The sequence below is a fragment of the Moschus berezovskii genome, chromosome 17, assembly GCF_049115385.1.
Source record: "Moschus berezovskii isolate FMDL1 chromosome 17, NW_MosBer_1.0, whole genome shotgun sequence".
In the NCBI taxonomy this organism is placed as follows: Eukaryota; Metazoa; Chordata; class Mammalia; order Artiodactyla; family Moschidae; genus Moschus; species Moschus berezovskii.
Genome location: NC_142476.1, coordinates 48,159,271 through 48,169,748, shown reverse-complemented (window position 1 = coordinate 48,169,748; position 10,478 = coordinate 48,159,271).

The following is a 10,478-nucleotide window of genomic DNA, read 5'->3' as shown; positions in this document are numbered from 1 at the left end:
TGGTTTTTCTAGTAGTCATGTATAGATGTGAGAGTTGGGTCAAAAAGAAGGGTAAGCACCAAAAAGTTGATTCTTTCCAATTGTGGTGCTGGAGACAACTCTTAAGAGTCCCGTGGACTGCAAGAAGATCAAACCAGTCAATCCTAAAGGAAATCAGCCCTGAATATTCATTGGAAGGACTGATGCTGAAGCTGAAGCTCCGGTACTTTGGCCTGATACAAAAAGCTGACTCATTGGAAAAGACCTTGATGCTGGGAAAGATGAAGGCGAAAGGAGAAGGGGCAGCAGAGGATGAGATGGTTGGACAGCATCCCTGACTCAGTGGACATGAATTTGAGCAAACTCTGGGAGATAGTGACGGACAGGGGAGCCTGGGGTGCAACAGTCCATGGGGTTGCAAAGAGTAGGACATGACTGAACAACAACAAGACTCCAGCATTCATTCCCTGGTGTATGTGTTGGTGGGAGTGAAGACTGGGACATTTTCAGAGAGAAAAGAATTTCTGACAATATGTTGAAATGCATGTATGCATACATCATTTGATTCCCATGTCAAGGAAAGGAAGCTATCTGGTTCATTTTTTCAATACATTTTTATTGAGCATTGACTCTGTTCAGAAAAAGCACTTGAGGGACTTCCCTGGCAGTCCAGTGATTAAGACCCCGCTTTCCAATGCAGAGGGTGTGGGTTCAATCCCTGGCTGGAGAAGTAAGGCCCCACATGCCTCCGGGTATGGTCAAAAATTTAGAAAAAAGAAAAGACATTTGATAACACAGAATACCCATTCCTGAAAAAAGTTCTTAGCAAACTGGAGCAAGGAATGAAAGGTATCACAATAAACCTATAGCTGACATCATAATTTTTGGCATAAATCTGCATGTCTGTCCCCCTAAGATGGGCAACAAGGAAAGATATTTACTCTTACAATTTATTCAAAGTGGTACCTGAGGTCACAGTGCAGTAAGACAAGAAAAAGAAAGAAAAAGCATAAAGATTGAAAAGGAAGACATATAACTATCTTTAGTCATAGATGATGTAATAGTTTACTAGGAAATCCTAAGGAATCTATATAACAACTGCTAGAACTAATCAGTAAATTTAGCAAGATCAAAGGAGAGAAGGTAAATATACAAAAAAAGAAATACTTCTTTTGCTAGCTACAAAAAATCTGAATATGAAATTTTAAAAATTATTTATAATAACATCAGAAAACCCCAACAACAATAAAGGAGCCAGACATAAAGGAGTACATGATTCTATGAAAAATGTGAAAGTGTTAGTCTCTCAGTCGTGTCCAACTCTTTGCAACCCCATGGACTGTAGCTCACCAGGCTCCTCTGTCCGTGGAGTTTTCCAGGCAAGAATAGCAGAGTGGGTAGCCACTCCCTTCTCCAGGGGATCTTCCCAACTGAGGGATCGAAACCAAGTCTCCTGCAATGCAGGCAGATTCTTTACTATATGAGCCACCAGGGAAGGCCACAGGATTCTATATTCATGAGAAATTCTAGAAAAAAACAAAACTAACCTTTAGTGACAGAGAACAGATCAGTACCTGCCTGGGGCTAGGGCTGAACTGGGTGCTGGGAAGGGGATTAATGACAAAGAGGCCAGAGGAACTTCTTGGGGTGATGAAAATGTTCTGTATTCTGTTCTGGTCAGGGTATATACACTTGTCAAAACTCAGTAAAACTTACACTTAAAATGGGTGCATTTTATTATATGTAAATTATATCTGAATAATATTATCAAAAAGAAAAAATAAGGCAGGCTACATATATGCATATGTGAACATCGTATCAAGTTTAGAAATGAGAAAGGACAGACAGATGGTCACACTGAGAGAGATCCACCTAGACATTGCTGAATTTCAGACGTGAACTACTCCCAGAATTGGCGGGGTCTGGAGGAGAGGCTTGTTCAGGTTTTTGGTAACCAAACCTGAGGTTTTGGTTTTAAAGGGCCTGAACCTTCCTGCTGACTTATGAACCTGTTTCTTTGTGCTTTTTTCCTCTGACTGTCAAACCTCTAATTGCTTCTTTAATCCTTGTTTTTCTGCAAAAGGGATAGCATTAGAAAAACATTCTACCACTCACCCTGCCCTCCAAGGGGCTGGGGTTTCGTTTTTATTTATTTACTTCTGTATGGCTGTGCTGGGTCTTCGGTGTTGCGCAGGCTTTTCTTTAGTTGTGGTGGGAGGGCTTCTCATTGCCGTGGCTTCTCTTGTTGCAGAGCACAGGCTCTAGGCGCAATGGCTTCAGTAGTTGCAGCCCATGGACTCTGTCGCTGTGGCTGGGATTTCATTTCTTTGCAGAAAATTGTAAGGAGCATTTCAGTTTTGCAGAGCCTAAGGCTGGGATAGGCCCCATGTGTGCATGCTATGTCACTTCAGTCATATCTGACTCTGTGTGACCCCACGGACTATAACCTGCCAGACTCTTCTCTCCATGGGATTCTCCAGGCAAGAATACTGGAGGCCCTAAATCCCCACATGGGCTGAAAGGCCTGTGCCTGCCTGGTGGCTGGAGGGAAACAGGGGCAGGTGATGAGATTGGGGGCAAAGGACACACACACCCAGCAGGCCTCTATCCCTCCTTTCCTTTCTCTTTACTAGACCCAGCCTGAGCCAGGTTTCCGGTTACAGTTCTAATGAGGCTCTACAAAGCCAAGCCTTCTTGCTGATGAAAGGCTGTGTTGTTCTGGCTCTGGCGAGAATAAACCACTGCCAGTGGGTCTCTCTCTCCTTGTCCACCAGGCTGGAACCTGTTTTTTCAAATGTTTTGTGAGCTTTGTCCCTACCTCCACGGTTTCCTGACGGTTTCTTAGAAGGAAAGCACCTTAGGTAAAAGGTCAGTTCTGGGAGGCCCAGACTTGTGTTCCCATTATGTTTGGAATAAAACTTGGAAGTTGACTGGACAGCCTGTCTGGCTGGGCAGGCACTGCCAGGGTGGATAATGCCCTTTTTCTTCACTCCTCCCCCTCTCCTACTCTTCCCTTTGTCCCAAATTCTGAGAGGCAGTAGAGCATAGGGCTGTGTTGCCCAATTGCCAAGTTACTTAATCTCCCCATGTCACCTATTCAACAAGGCTAGTTAAGGGACATACTTCAGAGTGAGGGTTCACAATAATTCCGGGGGTTTCCCTAGTGGTCCAGTGGTTGAAAATCTGCCTTCCAACGCAGGAGACTTGGGTACGATCTCTGGTCTGGAAACTTAAGATCTCACATACTGTAACTACTGAGCCTGTGCCACAACTAGAGAAGCCCACGTGCCACAACAAAGATGCCGAGTGCAGAAACTGAGACACGACGTGGTCAGATAAATAAATTTAAAATAATAATGATAATAATAATAATTCTGCCTACACTTATTATGTGCCAGACATTGTTCTGAGTGTTTCTGGGACCCTTTCAGTTGGAACTTTGATTTGTATCCCCATTTACTGTGCCATGGGGTAGAGTAGTCACACAGCATGCCTTGCTAGTAACTGACCAAACTGGAATTTGAACAAAGAGAATGCACTTAACTACCCAGTTGCATGGTCAGAGGTAGGACATATGATGGGTTTAGACCCTACCCATGATCAGCACTGAAAACCCAGTAGTTTTTACCAGAATTTGCACCACTATCTATTTGCATCCATTGAAATGCACAAGAACTCTTGTTTCTGATTTAGAAGAGCAGAGTGGGCTGGAAAGAAGGGTTACGGACATGAAGAAGAGAGGAGGGTTATTTGCTGATCACCTGCTGTATGCCAGCCTTATGCAGAGGATGCTATAAATAACTCCTTATCTAAAACCTCGGGGGTGTTTCACAAGTCTGAGTTATTCTGACGATTTTAAAAACATCGGACAGTCCATACACTGTGTGCTAGATGACACTCCAGGCCCAGGGCAGCAGTCCATCAGCAGGAACATAACAGTTCTGAATAGCCACACTGTGTGGGATTAGAAAACATTGTGTAAATGGAACTTTTTAAGATGGCAGAGGGACTTGCCCGGAGGTCCAGTGGGTAAGAATCCATGCTCCCAATATGGGGGGCCCAGATTCCATTCCTGGTCAGGGAACTAGATCTCACATTCCCCAACTAAAGATTCCACATGCCACAACTAAGATCCGGCACAGTCGAATAAATAAATTTTAAAACAAATAAGATGACTGAAATGCTCTCTATTGTGAATGTATGGTGATTATATTGGTATATACTTTGATTAAATCTTATCAAAGTATACACTTTAGATATATACATTTTATTTTAAATTATGCTTTAATAAAGTTTACTAAAAAAAAGAAAGAAAAAACATTGTGTAAATAGCCTCGTGATCCAGCAGGGTCAGAGTCTGCTACCAAATGAGGCAGATCCAGATCCAGGTCAGGTTCTGCTGCCAAGGGAGTTAGCCTCCGATTTTCAAGGCATTTTGGAATTTAGAATGGTGGTTGAGGGATAGTGGAGTAGTGTTTCACTTCATCCTCCCATCAAGGTTGGGAGGTGGGTATTCTTCCACCCGAGTGGCCAGGCTGAGGACTTTGCCTGAAGTTACAGAGTCTTGAGTGAGACGTTGCAAGATCATTTACACCAGCCAGTTTGTAGTCCAGCTTTCTTTATAGTCCAACTCTTACATCCATACATGACTACTGGAAAAACCATAGCTTTGACTAGACGGACCTTTGTTAGCAAATGTCTCTGCTTTTTAATATGCTGTCTAGGTTTGTCATAGTTTTTCTTCCAAGGAGCAGGCATCTTAATTTCATGGCTGCAGTCACCATCTGCAGTGATTTTGGAGCCCAAGAAATTCGATTGTTTCCCCATCTGTTTGCCATGAAGTGATGCGACCGGATGCCATAATCTTAGTTTTTTGAATGTTGACTTTAAGTTAAGTTCAGTCGCTCAGTTGTGTCATGACGCTTTGCGACCCCGTGAATTGCAGCATGCCAGGCTTCCCTGTCCATCACCAATTCCCCGAGCTTGCTCAAACTCATGTCCATCGAGTTGGTGATGCCATCCAACCTTCTCATACTCTGTCATCCCCTTTTCCTCCTGCCTTCAATCTTTCCCAGCATCAGGGTCTTTTCCAATGTGTCAATTCTTCACATCAGGTGGCCAAAGTATTGGAGTTTCAGCTTCAACATCAGTCCTTCCAATGAATACTCAGGACTGATTTCCTTTAGGATGGGCTGGTTTGATCTCCTTGCTGTCTTCTAAAGAGTCTTCTCCAACAGCTCAAAGCATCAAATCTTTGGCCCTCAGCTTTCTTTATCATCCAACTCTTACATCCATACATGACTACTGGAAAAACCATAGCTTTGACTAGATGGACCTTTGTTGGTAAAGTAAGGTCTCTGCTTTTTAATATGCTGTCTAGGTTGGTCATAGCTTTTCTTCCAAGGAACAAGCATCTTAATTTCATGGCTGCAGTGATTTTGGAGCCCAAGAAATTCCATTGTTTTCCTATCTATTTGCCATGAAGTGATGGGACTGGATGCCATGATCTTAGTTTTTTGAATGTTGAGTTTTAAGCCAGCTTTTTCACTCCCTTCTTTCACTTTCATGAAGAGGCTCTTTAGTTCCTCTTCGCTTTCTGCCATAAGGGTGGTGTCATCTGCATATTTGAGGTTGTTGATATTTCTCCCGGCAATCTTGATTCCAGCTTGTGCTTCATCCAGCCTGGCATTTCACATGATGTACTCTGAATATAAGTTAAATAAGCAGGGTGACAATATATAGCCTTGACATACTTCTTTCCAATTTGGAACCAATCTATTGTTCCATATCCAGTTCTAACTGTTGCTTCCTGACCTGCATACAGATTTCCCAGGAGGCAGATAAGGAGGTTTGGTATTCCCATCTCTTTAAGAATTTTCCAGTTGGTTGTGATCCACAGTCAAAGGCTTTGGCGTAGTAAATAAAGCAGAAGTAGATGTTTTTCTGGAATTATCTTCCTTTTTCTATGATCCAACAGATGTTGGCAATTTGATCTCTGGTTCCTCTGTCTTTTCTAAATCCAGCTTGAATATCTGGAAGTTCTGGTTTCGTGTACTATTGAAGCCTGACTTGGAGAATTCTGAGTGTTACTTTGCTAGCATATGAGGTGAGTGCAATTGTGTGGTAGTTTGAACATTGTTTGGCATTGCCTTTCTTTGGGATTGGAATGAAAGCTGACCTTTTCCAGTCCTGTGACCACTGCTGAGTTTTCCAAATTTGCTGGCATATTGAGTGCAGCACTTTCACAGCATCATCTTTTAGGATCTGAAATAGCTCAACTGGAATTCCGTCACCTCTACTAGCTTTGTTAATAGTGATGCTTCCTAAGGCCCACTTGACTTCACATTCCAGGATGTCTGGCTCTAGGTGAGTGATCACACCATCATGGTTATCTGGGTCATGAAGATCTTTATTGTATAGTTCTTCTGTGTATTCTTGCCACCTCTTCTTAATATCTTCTGCTTCTGTTAGGTCCATACCATTTCTCTTCTTTATTGAGTCCATCTTTGCATGAAATGTTCCCTTGGTAACTCTAATTTTCTTGAGATCTCTAGTCTTTCCCATTCTATTGTTTTCCTTTATTTCTTTGCATTGATCACTGAGGAAGGCTTTCTTTTCTCTCCTTGCTATTCTTTGGAATGCATCAGGTCCAGTGCTACCTCCTTTAGTCCTCCCATCAAGCCATGTCTTCTTATTATACCCATTTTACAGCTGAGCAAACTGAGCTTAGGAGAGGTTAAGCAAGCAACCCTGCCTGCAGAACGGGAATGCTTTATCACCAAGAGGGGGCAGAAGATAACCGTACTCACCCTGGAGTCAAGCCATGTAGGTTCAAATGCTAGAACCTTGGGCAAGTCACTTAACCTCTCTGAGCATCTGTTTCCCAACTATAAAGAGGAGATGGACAATAATAGTACCTGCTGGGAATTCCCTGGCAGTCCAGTGGTTAAGACTCCGTGCTTCCATTTCAGGGGACACAGGTTCGATTCCTGGTAAGGAAACTAAGATTCCACATGGGAAGTGGTGCAGCCAAAAATAAAATAAACAAGTAAAAAATAATGCTAGTGCTTGCCTTTCAGGGTTGTGGTAAGGATTACATAAGCTAATTATCCCTTGGTCATAGCAGTTGCCAGTAAACATGCATGCGTGCATGCTAAGTCGCTTCAGTCATGTCCGACTCTGCAAACTTCTGCCAGGCTCCTCTGTCCATGGGATTTTCCAGGCAGGAATACTGGATTGGGTTGCCATTTCCTTCTCCAGGGGATCTTCCCGACCCAGGAATCGAACCTGGGTCTCTTGCATTGCAGGCAGACTCTACCATCTGAGCCACCAGGGAAACCCCTAAAAGTGAAGTGGCTCAGTTATGTTCAACTCTGCAAACTCCTGGACTGTAGCCCACCAGGCTCCTCTGTCCATGGGACTTTCCAGGCAAGAATACTGGAGTGGGTTGCCATTTCTTTCTCCAGGGAATCTTCCCGACCCAGGGATCAAACTTGGGTCTCCCACATTGCAGGGAGACTCTTTACCGTCTGAACCACCAGTAAGACTATAAACCCATAAGGATTTAAGCTACACTGATTGGTGGGGGCTACCGGCAGTTGTCAAGATTGTTAGGCGAGAGACTTTGAGAAGTGGGGTCTGGGTCCTTGTCCACAGGGAGGGGCTCTGAACTGGGGAGAGGCCCTTGTTCTCCTCAACCTGGTCCCTGAGGCTGACTGTGCTGACCTCTGAGGGATGCTGGGCCAGGAGTATCAACATGGATGCAGCCATCCCAGGGAGAGGCAACGGTGTCTAAACACAAAGCAACTTCCAACCACTGAAGAGTTGGGCTGAGCAGGAGGGAGAGACAAGGCAGACACTACTCATTTATTCATTCATGCAACTAATACTGATTTGCCCCCTACTCTGTTGCAGAGCTGAGCAGAGCAGAGGGCATCTTTATGGGCTAAACTTTAGAGGGTCGTGCATGCCTGGGGCTTCAATCTCTTGGAGACCTGACGGTTAACGGGTAATGAACTAAGTCGGGGGACTAGAATCCCACAAACTGCGTGACGTGGCCAAAAAAAAAGTGTGGACCCAATGTAGATGACCTAGAGCCTGGGTGCTCATCTCAACATTAATACTGATGACCACAAATGTCAGAGCCCAGTGGGGACCCCCGTCACCCTTTTGTGAAATCCTTCACCCGTGTAAGCAAACGGGGAGAAATGTGCTGAGAACTTCCCTTGGGGAAGCTGAGAGAAGAGCTCTTTGTCTCGGGGCAGTTTCAGCTCAGTTGTAATTGACAAAATCAGGACAGTGGGGGGGAACTGCTCTCTCTGTCCTCCTGTTGGGACCTCAGGGAGTTGGTAGATGGGGGATATGGGAGCAGGGCTGGGAGTCCCAGCAGGTCCCTGCAGACGTGCAGGGGGGCACAGGTGCCTGTGTATCCTTGGATTATCCTTCAGGCTCAGATGGTCACTTCTCAATGGGCTTTTGTCCTGGGCCTACTCACCCAGGGAGGTGGAACCAAGGCATGCTTCAGAGGGCCGAAGGGGTGATGTGCCAGCAATTCCAGGGTTTGAAGGATTCATTAGCTCCTGGAAATTATCCCATGTTTGCAGTCCTCCCAGGGAGCTGGCTCTGGTTGCAAGCCTGGCAGCCTCACAGTCTAAGCAGGGGCCGAGCTGGGCTGCTGCCCTGGGCCCAGGTCAAGGGGAGGTGGCAGTTCTAAAAAGCGACCAGGATCCTAGCTAACCTTTTTTTTTTTTTTTTAAATATGTATTTTTAAAATTTATTTGGCTATGCTGGGTCTTAGTTGTGGCATGAGGTCTCAGTTGCGGCATGTGGGATCTAGTTCCCCGACCGCAGGTCTAACCTAGGCCCCCTGTGTTGGGAGTACAGAGTCTTCACCACTGGACCTCCAGGGAAGTCCCCTAGCTAACCTTTATAGAGCACCGGTACCTGTGTGAACTCATTCAACTGTCCCCAGATGCTGTGAGGTGAAGACTGCTATTCTTGTCCCCATTTTACAGAGGAGGAGACTGAGGCACAGAGGTTTTGAACCAAGGTTGTTGAGTTGACTCACTGGAAAAGACTGATGCTGGGAGGGATTGGTGGCAGGAGGAGAAGGGGACGACAGAGAATGAGATGGCTGGATGGCATCACTGGAAAAGACTGATGCTGGGAGGGATTGGTGGCAGGAGGAGAGGGGGACGACAGAGAATGAGATGGCTGGATGGCATCACCGACTCGATGGACATGAGTTTGAGTGAACTCTGGGAGTTGGTGATAGACAGGGAGGCCTGGCGTGCTGTGATTCATGGGGTCGCAAGGAGCCAGACAAGAGTGAGCGACTGAACTGAACTGAACTGAGTTGAGCTCCAGAGTCCATGTTCCAACCCTCCCAGGACTGGATTAGGAACTCTCAGCAGAATACATTCCCGTTCTTTCTCCCTGACCTGTAAGCCACCTTCCCACTGATCACTCCTCTTTGTGCTGACTGGTAAATCTGTTACCAGTGAAGGGGGAGGAACGCGAGGGTAGGGAAGGAAGACAGACTGGGTTCTTACCAGAAGGACTTTGGCTGCCATGGCCATGACCATCAAAGTTAATAACAGCTGAGCACGTCACTATGTGTTGTGCTACTTAACGGGCTGTATAACTTGGGTTGAGTTACCTGACTTTCCTCTTTTATAAAAAGATGCTTGTAGTGCTTACTTCACCAGGTTGTTCAGAATCTCCCCCACACATACCGTCTCTCACAGGTGGCTCAGTGGTAAAAAGTCTGCCTGTCCATGCAGGAGATACAGGTTCAATCCCTGATCTGGGAAGATCCCACATGCTGCAGAGCAACTAAGCCTGTGTGCTGCAACTACTGAGCCTGTGCTCTAGAGCCTGGGAGCCATTATTACTGAGCCAACAGTTCCTAGAGCCTGTGTTCTGCAACCAGAGAAGCCACGGCAATGAGAAGCCTGAGCACTGCAACGAAGAGTAGTCCCTGCTCCCTACCACTAGAGAAAGCTCGCATACAGCAACGAAGATCCAGTGTAGCCAAAAATAGATAAATAAATAAAAAGAAGGACATTGTCACCCACAGGTTGTTTTCTAGGTCTAAGATCGGTTCAGGGCTTAATGGAGTCATTGTGATTTTTTTTTTTACACAACTTCTACCTGAATTCCTTCTGATCTGGGTGCTAGGAACTCAAGTAAGAAAAAGAAGTAGTCCCTGCCCAACACAGAGCTCAAATTCCAGCAGAGGTGACTGTCAATAAACAAAGGAACAAATGGTCCGTGAAGTTAAATTATTACCTCGTGTTCCACTGCATGAAGGAAGTAAGTGGGGTGCTGTGATGGTAAATTGTTTTAAGGATCTAACATTCATTTCAGAGAAGATGGTCAGGGGAGGCCTGTCTGCAGAAGTGGTATTAGGCTAGATGTGGAGGATGAAAAGGAGCTAGATGTGTGGGAGCCTGGGGAGAGTGTCCCCATCAGCGACACAGCAGGTGCAAAGGCCCTGA